Here is a 14,767-nt window from a genome sequence, read left to right as displayed (position 1 = left end):
AAAATTCCCATTAAAGGAGGAAGGTCTGACAGGGTATTTAGAGGTGGTTTGGGAGGAATTGTTAGAGCAGTTTGCACACACACATTTTAAAACACAGAATATTTGCAGGACATTTGCAGAATGTTTTTGCAAGAGGCAACAAAGAATCGAGAGCAGCTTGACTGGGAGAGCATATGATCTTTGTAGGCAGAGGAGAACAGTTTTGCTCTCAGAGAGGGAGGGTGTGTAAGGGATAATGGAATGTGGGGAGTCAAGCAAGTGCTAATTAAGAATGAATTATGATGGGTTAAATAAGGGTGAAGTAAGAATGGAATATGAGGAAAGGTTGAGCAAGTAGAATACAATAGGGGTCTTCAAAAACAGGATAGCAAGTAGATCGATTTAGCAAAGTCCTGGGGGTTGATTAATGAGTAAGATCAAAGACATGACACTTCCTGGGAAACAAGTTTGCAGAAAGGCACATAAACTGATAAGAAGTTAGAATACACCTAGGCAGAATTACCGAATGCTAAACCAATCCAGGAGGCAGAAGAATGTTAAGGGGGAAGGTACCTCTGTACTGAAATGGAATGTATAAAAAGTTGGGTAATCCCCAGTATCTGTGTGTATTCCCAGGGTAAGGGGAAGCACCCAACTTTGCATTGTTGTAAAATAAATGTTCTCTTTTCTCAATTTTTGTCTGAGTGAAATCTGTGAAGGCACCTCTGCTTCTCACAGGTGTGAAACAAAGAGAGAGACAGAAATCAATGCCAGAAGGATAAGCTGGCAGACTTTGAAAGGCTGTCTGGTCAAAGTAGAAGACTGGCGGCTGAAAGGTGACCTGAAAGAAAGACCTGAAGAGGGCAAGTTTCGTCAGCAAGGCAGATTGAGAAGGAATCAGTTGGGATGTCCTGGAAAAGGAATCTTCCCTCTGAAAACCAGCAAAAACCCTCCATAGTGGTAACCATTTGCCTGTTAAACACCAAAGCCAAGTGAACTTTGTGAATGTTAACTTCTACAAGAATTGCCTGCAACCCGTGAGATTGGATTGTGATCCAAAGAACTTTTCTAATCTTAAATATACATTAGACACACCTGCGCTTAGTACTAGAGGGGGGATTAAGTAGGTTAGGTAGGTTAAGGAAGTTGGATAAGTTATAAGTTAAAGTTTAATTCTGTTTTCTTATTGAATTGTAATTAAAAACTAACTTTGTTTAAATGACCCTGTGTTGATGCATATCTATTGCTTCTGGTTATTGGGATCTTCTGGACCCCGTAACAACGGGTTGAAGGTCATTCTTATACTGTGCACAGAATGTAACATTTATAAAGTTCACCAGACTTTGACACTTGAAAGGTAAATGGTTACCACTCAGGAAGGTTCTTGTTGGTTTTCAGAGAGAGATTTGTTGTTCCTTTTTAATCATCCACTTCAGTATCTTGCTGAGGAAACTTGCCCCTTCAGTGTTCTCCAGATGATAACATCTTTCTTTCAGGTCAACACAAGAGTTCCTTTTTGTTTCCCTTATTCCAAGTGAAACATTAGACAGCCAGTCCTCTCCTCTTGCAAGAACCACAAGGGGTTTGACTAGGTCGTCTTACAACTGGGCTTTTCATAAGCTAGCCAGCTTGTCCCGTTCGAGTCCCAGCTGCTGTCTGCTGGCTGAAAGACTGCACAAGTGATCTCTGTGCATCACTCTCTCTCTCTCTCTGAGAGAAATCTTGTTTGACTCTCTCTGCATGCAAAATCACATGACCGTCTCAGAATAGAAAGTTCTCTTCCAGAAAACAGTGGCTCCAATGTGCTCTATCACCTATTGCCTTTTGTAAACAACAATCCATTAGTGAAGTCTTTTGGGTACTCTTCAAAAGCTCTGGAGCCGATATGTCTACCATGGGCCAGAGCAGCAATATTTTTAATAAGATCTGTTTATTGTGTGAAGAAGAATAGGGTGAAGGGTCCTGCAGCGTATTCTATATTAAAACCTGAAGCTTTTTCTGATTCTCCTTGCGTGGGAGCAGAGGGGGCTCAAATGGTTTCTCCTAGTGTTGAGATATATCATATAATTGCAAGGGTTTAGCTTGGAAGAATTAATCAGATGGCTTCTTGGGATAAGTTAGATGTATAGAAGGTAAATCCACCTGTTAGGATAATTATAGATAAAAGAATTCTTCTTTCTTTGGCTTGGCTTCGCGGACGAAGATTTATGGAGGGGTAATGTCCACGTCAGCTGCAGTCTCGTTTGTGGCTGACAAGTCCGATGCGGGACAGGCAGACACGGTTGCAGCGGTTGCAAGGGAAAATTGGTTGGTTGGGGTTGGGTTTTGGGATTTTCCTCCTTTGTCTTTTTTCAGTGAGGTGGGCTCTGCGGTCTTCTTCAAAGGAGGTTGCTGCCCGCCGAACTGTGAGGCGCCAAGATGCACGGTTTGAGGCGATATCAGCCCACTGGTGGTGGTCAATGTGGCAGGCACCAAGAGATTTCTTTAGGCAATCCTTGTGCCTTGTACAAGGTACAAGATAAAAGAATAAACCCAAGAGTAATTACATAGGAAATAGTTTGTGCTACTGTGGGTAGGGCTCCTATAAAAGCACAGTTTGAGTTTGAGGCTCACTCTGAGGCTAAGATTGTATCGACTGTTAGTCTTGAGGTGGCTGAAATAAATGGTAGGCCTAAATTGAGGTTTAGAATTGCATATGATCTGGGGAAAGGAATTCATATTAGGAGGGCTAGTGTTAGTGCTATGGTTGGAGCTCGAAAGAATTGTTTGTGGTGAAAATGATGGTCGGATTGGTTCTTTTGTAAATAGTTTTAGGCCATCACCAATGGGTTGTCGAAGTCTATCGACGGCCAAAAGAAAAGTGGTCTCTTATGCTCCAAAGTGTATTGAAGGGAAAAGCACAAATTGCATCCTCTAGCTTGACTACAGAGCAAGTGGCAAATTATGATCCTGTTAAACAAGCAGTATTGAAAGCTTATGAGTTGTTTCTAGAAGCATATAGACAAAAATGTAGGAGTTTTATGGAATCATGGAATCAATCTTGTATGGATTTCACTCTGAAAATATCTGTCTGTTTTGACCATTGGTGCGCCTCAAAAGGAATAAATAATGATTTTGTCAGATTGAGAGAATTGATGTTCATTGAGGAAATTAAAAGGTGTGTTCCAAATGGGATTAAATTATACCTGGATGAGAGAGACATGGGGACGTGGTGGCAAATGGCTAAATTAGCAGACAAATTTGCCCGACTTCACCAAGGTGCATTTCAGAATACTCGGAATTTTCAGAAAGTTAATGTGTAAAAGATGAATAAGCCTGTTCAATGGGTTAGTGTGGAGCAGACGAGTAAACTTGAAATTAAGTCTGGAGAGAATATTAAGAGAAAAGATGAAGGAAAGGTGGGAAAGGACAGAACTTCTGGATTTGTATGTCATTTTTGTAAGAAACCTGGACCTGTTATTGTGAATTGTCTAGTATTGAAAAGAGACAAGAAAAGGAGGTTTTACCAGAAACATGTATTCAAAGAGTGGAATTTAAGGAGAGCAGATGTTCCAAACCTGTAAAGGGTGTCATGGATGTTTTCAAACCTTTTGTGTCAGAGGGCTTGGTTTCAGTAAAAGTGGGAGAATCACAGGTTGCAGTTAAAATTCTTAGAGACACTGGGGCTGCTCAGTCATTGTTCTTGGAAAGTATTTTAAGTCTGGATCAAAGGACTGACACAGGGGAGACACTTTGATTAAAGGGGTTGGAGGTGTGGTAGAGTCAATATTTCTTCACAATACTATGGTCGATTCAGAATTATTTAAAGGACCTGTTGTAGTAGGAGTAATTTCAAAGTTATCTGTGCAGGGGGTGTCATTTTTATTAGGGAATGATTTGGCAGAGGATAAAGATCAGCCTGGTAAGGATGAGGATGAAAAGGATTGTGAGATATATCCTGTATGTGCTGTAACAAGTTCTGTGACTAAGAAAGTGATGAGAGCTGAGGAAAATCCAGTTGATAGAGACTTGCCCAGGGCTTCTGAAATAGTTTTGAAAGAGCAGGGTAATTTTGAGAGTAAATATTTTTCTTTGTCAGTGAAAACGTTAATTCAGCAACAGAAAAAAGAAATAAATCTTGTTGTCTTACTGAATAGAGCATAAGTGAACAGGAGAAAAAAGAAATGGTTTAGGGATATTACTTAAAAAGGTGAATTGTTGATGAGAAAATGGAGACGTCTTGATATTCCAGCTAATGAAGTGTTGGGGGTGGAGGGCGTTGGTGTAATTCATCAGGTGGTTCTTCCTTGAAATAACCAGAATGAAATATTGAATCTAGACCATAGTACACCTTTGGGTGGTCATCTTGGTGTAAGGAAAACCATGGATAAGATTTTGAGACCATTTTTCTGGCCTGGTTTGAGTAAGGATGTTGTAAATTGGTGCCAGACATGTCATTTTTCTCATGTTGTGGGGAAACCTAAGCAGGGTTCTCCAGTGGATCCATTGTAACCTATTCCTATTGTTTTTTTTTTTTTTTTTTTTTTTTTAAATTTTTTATTTTTCACACCATAAATCACAATAGCCATGATATACACTTTTTCTTTTCCACACATTTACAGTGACTTTTTCTCCCTCCCCCCTCCCTCCTCCCAAGCCACCCCCCCATCCCTCCCCCCTCTCATCCATTTTAGTTATACAATCTAGGTTGCATTAATTCAGTTAGACAATGTTGTCATTCAACAAAAATACACCAGAAATTCTACTGAGTCCATTTTTTTCTTCTCTTCTCCTTCCATCAACTTAGGTAATGTTTGTTCCCGGTAGGTTTTCGCTATTGTATTTAATGTAAGGCTCCCATACTTGTTCGAATATTTCAATATTATTTCTTAAACTATATGTTATTTTTTCTAATGGAATACATTTATTCATTTCTATATACCATTGTTGTATTTTCAAATTATCTTCCAATTTCCAGGTTGACATAATACATTTTTTTGCTACAGCTAGGGCTATCTTAACAAATCTTTTTTGTGCATCCTCCAAGTCAATTCCAAATTCTTTATTTTTTATGTTACTTAGGAGAAAGATCTCTGGATTCTTTGGTATATTGTTTTCTGTTATTTTATTTAATATCTGATTGAGATCATCCCAAAATTTTTCTACTCTCTCACATGTCCAGATTGCATGAATTGTTGTTCCCCTTTCTTTTTTACATCGAAAACATCTATCAGATACTGTTGGGTCCCATTTATTTAACTTTTGCGGTGTAATGTATAGTCTGTGTAACCAATTATATTGTATCATACGCAGCCTCGTATTTATTGTATTTCTCATCGTTCCAGAGCATAACTTCTCCCATGTTTCCTTTTTTATCTTTATATTTAAATCTTGTTCCCATTTTTGTTTAGTTTTACCATTTGTTTCCTCATTTTCCTTTTCTTGCAGTTTAATATACATATTTTTTATAAATCTTTTGATTAACATTGTATCTGTAATCACATATTCAAGGTTACTTCCCTCTGGTAAACTCAAGTTGCTTCCTAATTTATCTTTCAAGTAGGATCTCAGTTGGTAATATGCAAGCGCTGTATCTCCCGTTATATTGTACTTATCTCTCATTTGTTCAAAGGATAAGAATCTACTTCCTGAAAAACAATTTTCTATTCTTTTAATCCCTTTTTTTTCCCATTTTCTAAAGGCAAGGTTGTCTATTGTAAAAGGGAGTAGCTTATTTTGCGTCAATATTAGTTTTGGTATTTGGTAATTTATTTTATTTCTTTCTACATGTATCTTCTTCCATATATTGAGGAGATGGTGTAATACTGGAGAAGTTCTATGTTGTACGAATTTTTCGTCCCATTTATATAATATGTGTTCAGGTATCTTTTCCCCTATTTTATCTAATTCTAGTCTCGTCCAGTCTGGTTTTTCCCTTGTTTGATAAAAATCTGATAGGTACCTTAATTGTGCGGCTCTATAATAATTTTTGAAGTTTGGCAATTGTAAGCCTCCTTGTTTATACCATTCTGTTAATTTGTCTAGTGCTATCCTCGGTTTCCCCCCTCTCCATAAAAATCTCCTTATTATTTTCTTTAACTCTTTGAAGAATTTTTCTGTCAGTTGTATTGGCAATGCCTGAAATAAGTATAGTATCCTTGGAAAAATGTTCATTTTAATACAGTTTATCCTTCCTATCAGTGTTAGTGGTAGCTCTTTCCAATGCTCTAAATCGTCCTGTAATTTTTTCATTAGTGGATTGTAATTGAGTTTATATAATTGGCCTAGATTTTTGTTTATTTGCACACCTAGGTATCTTATTGCCTGCGTTTGCCATCTGAATGGGGATTCCTCCTTAAATTTTGAGAAATCCGCGTTATTCATAGGCATTGCTTCACTTTTATTTACGTTTATCTTGTATCCCGACACTTCTCCATATTCCTTCAATTTCTTATATAGTTCTTTTATTGATAGTTCTGGTTCTGTTAAGTACACTATCACATCATCCGCAAACAGACTGATTTTATATTCCCTGTCTTTTATTTTTATTCCTTTTATATTATTATCTCTTCTTATCGATTCTGCTAGTGGTTCTATAGCTAGCGCAAACAATAATGGTGATAGTGGGCATCCCTGCCGCGTTGACCTGCTTAAGTTAAATTGCTTTGATACATGTCCATTTACTGTCACTTTCGCTAACGGTCCCTTATATAATGCTTTAATCCAATTAATATACTTCTCCGGTAAACTGAATTTTTGCAATACTTTGAACAAGTAATTCCATTCTACTCTGTCGAAGGCCTTCTCTGCGTCTAAAGCAACTGCTACTGCCGGTGCTTTATTTCCTTCTACTGCATGAATTAAGTTAATAAATTTACAAATATTGTCTGTTGTGCGTCTTTTTTTGATAAATCCAGTTTGGTCTAAATTTACCATTTTCGGTACCTGTTCTGCTAATCTGTTCGCTAATAGTTTAGCTATTATCTTATAATCTGTGTTTAGCAAAGATATTGGTCTATATGACGCTGGTGAGAGTGGATCTTTCCCTTGTTTTAGTATCACTGTAATTATTGCTGTTTTACATGAATCTGGTAAGTTTTGTGTCTCATCAATCTGGTTGATTACATCCAGGAGGGGCGGTATTATTAGGTCTTTAAATGTTTTGTAGAATTCTATTGGGAGTCCATCCTCTCCTGGTGTCTTATTATTTGGTAAATTTTTTATTATCTCTTGTATTTCTACTGTTCCAAATGGTTCTGTTAATTTATTTTGTTCCTCTATTTGTAGTTTTGGTAGTTCAATTTTAGTCAGAAATTCATCTATTTTCCCTTCTTTCCCTTCGTTTTCGGTTCGGTATAATTGTTCATAGAATTCTCTGAAGTTTTCCTTAATTTCTTTTGGATTATATGTAATTTGTTTGTCTTTTTTCCTTGTTGCCAATACCATTTTCTTAGTTTGCTCTGTCTTAAGCTGCCATGCTAGGATTTTGTGTGTTTTTTCCCCTAGTTCATAATATTTCTGTTTTGTCTTCATTATATTCTTCTCCACCTTATATGTTTGTAATGTTTCATATTTTATTTTTTTATCCGCCAATTCTCTTCTTTTGGTTGTATCTTCCTTTATTGCTAATTTTTTTTCTATGTTTATTATTTCCCTTTCCAACTGCTCTGTTTCCTGATTATAGTCCTTCTTCATCTTGGTTGCATAACTTATTATTTGCCCTCTAATGAATGCTTTCATTGCGTCCCATAGTATAAACTTATCTTCCACTGATTCCGTATTTACTTCAAAGTACATTTTTAATTGTTTTTCAATAAATTCTCTAAAATCCTGTCTTTTAAGTAGCATGGGGTTTAATCTCCATCTATACATTCTTGGAGGGATGTCTTCTAGCTCTATTGCCAATAACAGGGGTGAGTGGTCCGATAATAGTCTAGCTTTATATTCCGTTTTCCTAACTCTCCCTTGTATGTGGGCTGATAACAGGAATAGGTCTATCCTTGAGTATGTTTTATGTCTAGTCGAGTAGTATGAGTATTCCTTTTCTTTTGGGTTTTGTTTCCTCCATATGTCCACAAGTTTCATTTCTTGCATTGATTTAATTATAAATTTGGTTACTTTGCTCTTCCTGTTAATTTTTTTCCCCGTTTTATCCATATTTGGATCCAAATTCAGATTGAAATCCCCTCCTATTAGTATGTTCCCTTGCGTATTAGCTACCTTCAAAAAGATATCTTGCATAAACTTTTGATCTTCTTCGTTAGGTGAATATATATTAAGTAGATTCCAAAGCTGAATATATCTGACATTTTATCATAACATATCTCCCTGCTGGATCTATTATTTCCTCTTCTATTTTAAATGGCACATTTTTGCTAATTAATATAGCCACTCCTCTTGCTTTTGAATTATACGATGCTGCTGTTACATGTCCTACCCAATCTCTCTTTAATTTCTTGTGCTCCAATTCAGTTAAATGTGTTTCTTGGACAAATGCTGTATCTATTTTTTCCTTTTTCAGTAAATTTAGTAGTTTCTTCCTTTTAATTTGGTTATGTATTCCATTAATATTTAGAGTCATATAGTTCAGCGTAGCCATTTTATATTTTGTTTATCTTCTCTTTCCGTTTTTCCATCATTACCTTTCCTCCTTTTCCATTTCTGTTTTCTTATTTTCAACTCTTTACCAGACAACATTCCTACAACATCCAACATTTTCCTTATTCTCCTATTTCTATCTTCTTTATCCCCAATCTCCCCTTCCCCTCCTGAGTTGCCCTTTATCCCTTGTCGGACAACCACATCTCCCCTCTCCATTTGGATTTGCGAATCCACTCGCAAGCGTCAACTGATTTTGCAGTGACCGCTCTTTTCCCCCCACCCAGCCCCCCCCAGAAAAGATTTCGTTTTTTATATGTCACAAAGGTCACTCTTTTAGTTCCCTCCTTATTCTCTCTATTCCATTACCTTCCCTTATTAATTCTTGTCTATACTTTCTATGTTTTCCTCTAATTACAGATACTTTCACATATGCCCGTTGTCTCTATTCACTCTTATACCTCTTTACCCGCATACATATCAATCGTGGTCATTTTTACCCTCCTTACCCGTCTTCATCCCTCAGTCTATTTTTGTCTTTACCCACATACATATCAATCGTGATAATTTTTGCTCTCATTACCCGTCTTCATCCCTCAGTCTATTTTTGTAATTGTTCTGCAAATTTTCGTGCTTCTTCTGGATCCGAGAATAGTCTGTTTTGTTGTCCTGGAATAAATATTTTCAATACCGCAGGATGCTTCAGTGTAAATTTATATCCTTTCTTCCATAAAATCGCTTTTGCTGCATTGAACTCTTTTCTCTTCTTTAGGAGTTCAAAGCTTATATCTGGATAAATGAAGATTTTTTGCCCTTTATACTCCAGTGGTTTGTTGCCCTCTCTTACTTTTTCCATTGTCTTCTCCAGCACCTTTTCTCTTGTAGTATATCTTAGGAATTTTACTACAATAGATCTTGGTTTTTGTTGTGGTTGTGGTTTAGGGGCCAATGCTCTATGTGCCCTTTCTATTTCCATTTCTTGCTGTAGTTCTGGACATCCTAGGGCCTTAGGGATCCATTCTTTTATAAACTCCCTCATATTCTTGCCTTCTACATCTTCCTTGAGGCCCACTATCTTTATGTTATTTCTTCTGTTATAATTTTCCATTATATCTATTTTTTGGGCTAGTAATTCTTGTGTCTCTTTAGTTTTTTTATTAGATTCCTCCAATTTCTTTTTTAAGTCTTCTACCTCCATTTCTGCTGCTATTGCCCGTTCTTCCATCTTGTCCATTTTTTTCCCCATTTCTGTTAAGGTCATATCCATTTTATTTATTTTCTTTTCTGTGTTGTTTATTCTTCTTCTTAAATCATTGAATTCCTGTGTTTGCCATTCTTTAAATGACTCCATGTATCCTCTAACAAGAGCAAGTACCTCCTTTACCTTGCCTATCTTTTCTTCTTCTATTTCCCTGTACTCTTCCTCTTCCTCTTCTTCTTCCTCTAGGTTGACCATCTGTTGTTTCTTTGCTGCCCTTTCCTCCTCTTCTTTCTTGTTTCTATTGTCTTCTGTGGTCTCTTCTTGCTGCAGGTGTTCTGCAGCTGTCGTTGCCGGCTGTGGAGATCGACTCCCCAGCTGGTCCCCCCTCCCGTCGGTGTGTTTTTTTGTATGCGCATCGCGCATGCGCGACTCCTCGCGCATGCGCGGTTGCGCACTTTTACTCGGCTCAGTGAGCCATTGTTGTAGTTCTCTTTCTACCGACCTGAGGTAGTGGGGTCTTCTCTCCACAGCGGGCCTCTTCGGACAGGTAAGGCCTTCACCTTTTTCCTCCGTTGTCTTCTCTTCCTCTCTTCTTTCCGTTGATTTTGATTTTTCTCCTTTTGTCTCCATCTTCTTTCCACCTTTATATTCACTTTTCTTTAACTTGTATTTCTGTGCCTTTGTATTTTCTCTTGTTTTTCCCGACTTTTCTGGAGAGGGCTGGAGTTCACCGTCCGGCCACTACTCCATCACGTGACTCCTCACCTATTCCTATTGTTGAGGAACCTTTCACGAGGGTTATTGTGGATGGTGTAGGTCCCCTGCCTAAAACTATGTCTGGGAATCAGTACTTATTATGTGTACAGCATCAAGATTTCCAGAGGCTAGACCATTACGGAATATTAAAGCCACAATTGTGGTAAAGATTCTGGAAAGATTTTTCACCATTTTTGGATTACTGAGAGAGATTCAGAGTCGTCAAAGATATAACTTTATGTCTGGGTTGTTTCAGCAGATAATTTATGAGTTGGAAATAAAACAGATCACTCTATCTTCGTACCATCCTGAAACTGAGGGAACTTTGGAAAGGATTCATTCCACTCTTCAAAATATGATGAGGATTTATTGTCTGGAGAATGGAAGGGATTGGGATGAAGGTTTTCCTTTCTTGTTATTTGCAGCAAGGGAAGTTGTGCAGGATTCATTAGGTTTCAGCCCTTTTGAAATTGTGTTTGGACATCAGGTTAGAGGCCCTTTAATGTTGATAAAAGAACAATGGGTTCATGAGGATGTGCAGTTGGTCTTGCTGGATTATGTCTCTAAATTTAACGATAGGTGACAAAAAGTGTGGACTTTGGCTCAAGAGAATTTAGAAATGGCTCAGGGTAAAAGGAAGCGTTTATTTGACAGGAAAGGTCAAGTGAGGAATTTTAGGACAGGAAGTAAAGTTTTGATTTTGTTTCCACACATGACAATCCTTTGAGAGCAGGATTAGTTTTTATCGAAACTGAATGATGTTAACTATGGTATTAACACTCCAGATCGAAGGAATAAAACTCAGGTTTGTCACATAAATATGGTGAAACCTTATGATGAGGGTAAAGGTAGTGGAGAATAATCTGTATCAGAGGTGTTAGTTGTTGAAGGGTTGAGGAAGTCATGGACCATAGGATTATGGAAACAGAATCTTGTGAGGGTAACCTTAAAGAAACCATGGTTCCTGTGTGCCTGTCTAACTCAACAATTTTGGAAAATTTGGAGGAAATGTTAGGTCATCTTAAGTCAGAACAGATGCAGTTGAAAGAATTAATTTTGAAATACACAAATTTATTACCTCGGGTTCCAAAAAGAACGTCAGTGATTTATCACGATGTGGATGTGGGAGAAGCAAATCCCATAAAACAACACCCATACAGAATAAACATTTAGTAGAGTAAAATCATGGATCAGGAGGTAAAACATATGTTGAGAAATGATAATATTAGACCTTTGAACTCAGATTGGAGTTCTTGTATTCTGGTGGTGAAACCAGATGGAACTGTAATGTTCTGTGCAGATTACAGGAAGGTTAATGAAATAACTAAAACAGAAGCTTATCCTATTGTGAGAATACATGACTGTATTGATAAAATTGGGAAAGCTAAATTTCTTACGAAGTTGGATTTGTTGAAGGGATACTGGTGTGTGCCTTTAACTGAGAGTGGAAGGAATATTTCAGCTTTGGTTCCCCATTCCGGTTTATACGAGTATAATGTGTTACCTTTGGGCAAGAAAAATGCCCCTGCAACGTTCCAGAGGATGATTAATTTGGTTATCCAAGGGTTAACTCATACAGATGGTTATATTGACGACTTGGTCACAAAAAGTGACACATGGGAAGAACATGTAAGGGAATTGAACAAAATGTTTGCAAGATTACCCAAAGCAAACTTCATTATTAATTTAGCAGGTGTCAATTTATAAATGCCACTGTAACATACTTGGGTCATGGACTTGGTCATGGCAACGTTGCACCTATTGAAGCTAAGGTGAATGCAATTTCTGAGTTGCTTATTCCCAATTGCAAGAAGGCAGTGCAAAGGTTTTCAGGAATGTCTGGATATTATAGGAAATTTTGCTGAGGTTGCTCTTCCTTTAACCAATCCTTTGAAGGAAGGTGAGAAATTTGTGTGAACTAAAGTTTGTCAGACAGCTTTAGAAAATTTAAAGGAGATGCTATATCATTGCCCTGTGTTAAAATCTCCTTAAGCAGTGGATGCTTGTGAGGGAACAGCAGGTGCAGTTTTATTGCAAAAACATAATGAAATTGACCATCCAGCTGCCGACTTTTCAAAAAATTCAATGTTCATCAAAGGAACTTTTCATTATTGAAAAAGAACTGTTGTCTCTCATATTTGCTCTGCAGAATTTTGCTGTACATCTCGGCATCTCTCATGGACCAATTGTGATATTTACTGACCACAATCGTCTGGTGTTTTTAAATAAAATGAAGAATAAAAACAGATTGTTAAACTGGAATTTAATATTACAAGTATATAATCTGCAAATTAATTATATCAGTTACAAATAATGTGATTACAGATTGTTTGTCAATATTTTAAAATTCATCATGTGTAAAAATACTTGCAGCTTTTTCACTTCACTATAACGTTATATATTGTTATCTCTTTAGTCATCTTAAGGGCAGTTTGGTTATAACTGAATTTAAAGTCAAAAGTTAAAATTACTTTTAAAGGGGAAGGTGTGACAGAGTATATGGAAAAGTTTTTGGGAGATAAATTGGGAAAGGTTTGTGAGAGTAGGTCACATGCAAACACTTTAAAAGAGACCTGATTTGAGGTACTGAAGCTCTGCTTATGTTAGACATAGTGGCTTCTTTCAGTTCTTTGCAAGAGCTTTGAAGGGTGCTCAAGGGACTTCACTAATGGATTGTTGTTTACCAAAGTAACAGGTGAAAGGGATGGTTGGAGCCGCATATTGTCTGCAGGAGAGTTTGCTGTTGTATTTGCATCATGTGGTTTTGCAAGCAGAGAGAGTCAGAGGTTTTCTCTCAGTGTGTGTGTGTGTGTGAGAGAGAGAGAGAGAGACACACACACACACACTCACACACACACACATACACACACACACACACACACACACACAGATAACTTGAAAGTGTTTCAGACAGCAAGAGCAGCTGGGAGCTTGAACTGGACAAACTGGCAAGAAGTCTCAGTGTGGAAGAGAAACAGAAAGAAACTCTGTGGTGACCTGAAAGGAAAAGGTTATCATCTGGAGGACCCTGAGGGGGCAAGTTTCTTCAGCAAGACACTGATCTATCTGACTCTGGTAAACATACAATGATGTCATCTGCGAATAGGCTGATATTGTATTCATTCTCTTATTCCTTTTATCATAGTTTCCTTCCTTACCAGCTCCACCAGTGGTTCTCTAGTTAAGGTGAACAGTGAGGGGGACAATGGGCATCCCTGTCTAGTGACCTGTTCAATTTGAAGTGATCTGACATATATCCATTTATTGCTACCTTTGCTAATGGTCCATTATATAGTGCTCTAATCCAATTAATGATTTTTTACAGTAGTTTAAATTTCTGTAGCACTTTAAACAAATCATTCCATTCTACGCTGTCAAAGGCTTTCTGTGCATCAAGCGTTACAGCCGCCATTGGCATTTTATTCATTGGTGTTGCATGGTTTAAATTAATAAGTTTACAAACATTATCTGCTGCTCATTTTTTTGAACAAATCCAGTTTGATCCTCCTATCTCAAAATCGGTGCACAGTCAGTCAGTCTGTTTGCTAATAGTATGGCTATTAAATTGTAATCTGTATTTAAAATGGATCTTGGTCTGTGTGATGCTGCCGACAGCAAGACCTCTCGCATTTTTGGAATTACTGTAATTATTGCTGTTTTACATGATTCGGGTAAGATTTGGGTCTCTTCCACCTGCTTCATTACTTCTAGGAGGGGTGGGATTAATAGGTGCTTAAAGACTTTAATGAACTCCATAGGATATCCATCCTCACCTGGTGTTATAGTGTTTGGTATTTTCATTAATATATCCTCTACTTCATTCTTAAAGGGTTTTGTCAGTTTGTTTTGATCTTCTACTTGTAGTTGTGGCAGTTCGATATTAGATGAAAACTCGTCAATTTTATCATTCTTTCCTGTATTTTTGATTTGATACCATTGCTTATAGAATTTTTAAAAAATTTTTTAATATTTGATGGGTTGTACGTGATCTGTTAATCATCTTTTCTTCTCACTAGTAATGTTCTTTTCCTTGCTCTGTTTTAAGTTGCAAGCCAATATTTTGTGGGTTTCTCTCCCAATTCGTAATATCTTTGCTTTATTTTCATAATGTATTTCTCCATTTTATATGTTTCTAGTGTTTTGTATTTTAGTTATTTTTCTCTGCCAATTCTCCCTTTTTCTCTTTGTTGTCACTTTTCACGAATTTCTTTTCTATAATTTCTATCTCTTTTTCCAACTATTCTACTTCCCAGT

General features: G+C 37.2%; 1 pseudogene; it reads right to left on the bottom strand.

Annotated features, from left to right (window-relative positions):
- Positions 1 to 1,909: 1,909 nt before the first annotated feature.
- Positions 1,910 to 13,925, bottom strand: LOC138762343 (NADH-ubiquinone oxidoreductase chain 1-like; annotated as a pseudogene).
- Between the last annotated feature and the right edge of the window lie 842 nt (positions 13,926 to 14,767).

The sequence above is a fragment of the Narcine bancroftii genome, chromosome 4, assembly GCF_036971445.1.
Source record: "Narcine bancroftii isolate sNarBan1 chromosome 4, sNarBan1.hap1, whole genome shotgun sequence".
NCBI classification, from domain to species: domain Eukaryota; kingdom Metazoa; phylum Chordata; class Chondrichthyes; order Torpediniformes; family Narcinidae; genus Narcine; species Narcine bancroftii.
This window is presented reverse-complemented; position numbering and strand designations above follow the sequence as displayed.